At 53.0% G+C, this 2,500-nt stretch overlaps 1 protein-coding gene across 2 annotated transcripts in view; it reads left to right on the top strand.

Moving 5' to 3' along the window:
* The window catches only part of LOC113590784 (tyrosine-protein phosphatase non-receptor type 14-like), a 33,375-nt gene that overhangs the window by 6,104 nt on the left and 24,771 nt on the right, over nucleotides 1–2,500 (top strand). The window lies entirely within an intron of this gene.

Consider the following 2,500-nt stretch of genomic DNA (forward strand, 5'->3'; position numbering starts at 1 on the left):
TGTGTGTGGGTGTGTGGGTGTGGGAGATTTGGTAGCTTGTAGGGAGCCAGTTGTGTGTGTGTGTGGGGGGGGTATTTGTTTGTGTATGTGTGTGTGTGGGGGGGGATTTGGTAGCTTGTAGGGAGCCAATTGTGTGTATGTGTGTGTGTGTGTTTGTTTGTGTGTGTGTGTGAGGGGGGGATTTGGTAGCTTGTAGGGAGTATAGTACTGATTACTGTAAAACTGTAGATACACTGATGCTCCACATACCTCACACACGGGCTGGCATGTTTCTGTGTGCGTGTGAGTGTGTTCAGTTTGTGGGTGTGTGAGACTGTGCTCCCCTGTGAGGAAACTGGCCTGGCAGCCAGAACGTCCGAGTCAGAATAAAATCGGATTTGGGAGAAAAAGGAACCGTTCTTGCTCGAACTGTGAAATGAGTGAGGGCAACATAAAGAGACTCGCTCGGGAAACAGAGAGGAGACGTGGATTTCCAACCTTTGCTGACCTGAAGCCCCTCGGACCTGCACATGAGCTGCTGCCCGTGGGAAGATGCCCAGGGTTTCATTTGTTTTGATTGGTGGATAAAACCAGCGAGCATAAAAGTGACTGTAGTTAGAGAGACTGTGGGGGGGTGGGCTGTAGTTGAGAGACTGTGGGGTGTGTGCTGTAGTTAGACTGTGGGGGTGTGTGCTGTAGTTAGAGAGACTGTGGGGTGTGTGCTGTAGTTAGCGAGACTGTGGGGGGGTGGGCTGTAGTTAGAGAGACTGTGGGGGGTGGGCTGTAGTTAGAGAGACTGTGGGGTGTGTCCTGTAGTTAGAGAGACTGTGGGTAGGTGGGCTGTAGTTAGAGAGACTGTGGGGGGTGGGCTGTAGTTAGAGAGACTGTGGGGGGGTGGGCTGTAGTTAGAGAGACTGTGGGTGGTGTGCTGTAGTTAGAGAGACTGTGGGGGGGGTGAGCTGTAGTTAGAGAGACTGGGGGTGTGCTGTAGTTAGAGAGACTGGGGGGTGGGCTGTAGTTAGAGAGGCTGTGGGGTGTGGGCTGTAGTTAGAGAGGCTGTGGGGTGTGTGCTGTAGTTAGACTGTGGGGGTGTGTGCTGTAGTTAGAGAGACTGTGGGGTGTGTGCTATAGTTAGAGAGACTGTGGGGGGGTGGGCTGTAGTTAGAGAGACTGGGGGTGTGTGCTGTAGTTAGAGAGACTGTGGGGGGGTGGGCTGTAGTTAGAGAGACTGTGGGGGGGTGGGCTGTAGTTAGAGAGACTGGGGGTGTGAGCTGTAGTTAGAGAGACTGTGGGGGGGTGGGCTGTAGTTAGAGAGACTGTGGGGGGGTGGGCTGTAGTTAGAGAGACTGGGGTGTGTGTTGTAGTTAGAGAGACTGTGGGGGGTGGGCTGTAGTTAGAGAGACTGTGGGGGGGTGGGCTGTAGTTAGACTGTGGGGGGGTGTGCTGTAGTTAGAGAGACTGTGGGGGGTGTGCTGTAGTTAGAGAGACTGTGGGGGTGGGCTGTAGTTAGAGAGACTGTGGGGGGGTGGGCTGTAGTTAGACTGTGGGGGGGGTGCTGTAGTTAGAGAGACTGTGGGGGGGTGGGCTGTAGTTAGAGAGACTGTGGGGTGTGTGCTGTAGTTAGAGAGACTGTGGGGGGTGTGCTGTAGTTAGAGAGACTATGGGGGGGTGGGCTGTATAGGAAGGCGATCTCTCTCACTCCCCACCACACAAATGGAGACAGATGTGCTGAAAGAGGCAGAACAAAGTGTAGCATGATCACCCCTCGACACACACACACACACACACACACACACACACACACACACACACACACACTTTAACAAGAACCCAGTGTAGGGGCTCAGACATGAACAGCAGGTGTGAACTCAACTGCACCATTCAGCAGTGCAGTTGAACTCTGTGTGGGAGCTTGTAGGGAGCCAGTCGTGTGTGTGTGTGTGTGTGTGTGTGTGTGTGTGTATCATGTGTGTAACAGTACTTTGTATCTATGCTTCTGTGCTAGTTATTTTTTAAAAAATGCAGAAAACAGCATGTCCTCTGTTCTCCAGACATTCTCGCAAGATCTTGTGCCCTCTGGCAGAGCAGACTGTGTGTGCGCGCGCGTGTGTCAGACGGATGGAGCCAGGCTGTGACCGTGACCCCATGCTTGACCCCGTGCGTGTAGCTGCCCATCAGGTTTGAGTCTCTTTTGGGACTGTCATGTCATCCCCGCCGATAACAGTGGCTTCCATATTGAGCGCAGGTGCGCCTCACATCCGATCCGGACGTTTGTTCGTTTCATTCAACTTCAAAACCTCTCCGCTGAGCTTTCACGATGCCGAGAAAAACCCCTTTTTCCGGATGTTCCTGCGAGATATACGGGACATTCGCACTGAAGTGCGGGACCTATTGCAGGACAGTGGTGATTGAAATGGGTACTGTGGGGCTTAAGGTATCGGATCAACTGTATTCCCGCCTCCCGGATCAACCACGGAGCTCTTTTGAGGGGCGAAGGAGTCTGATTTTCTCATCGTTCTCT

The sequence above is a fragment of the Electrophorus electricus genome, chromosome 2 (assembly GCF_041902795.1).
Source record: "Electrophorus electricus isolate QZ-2024a chromosome 2, ASM4190279v1, whole genome shotgun sequence".
Lineage (NCBI taxonomy): Eukaryota > Metazoa > Chordata > Actinopteri > Gymnotiformes > Gymnotidae > Electrophorus > Electrophorus electricus.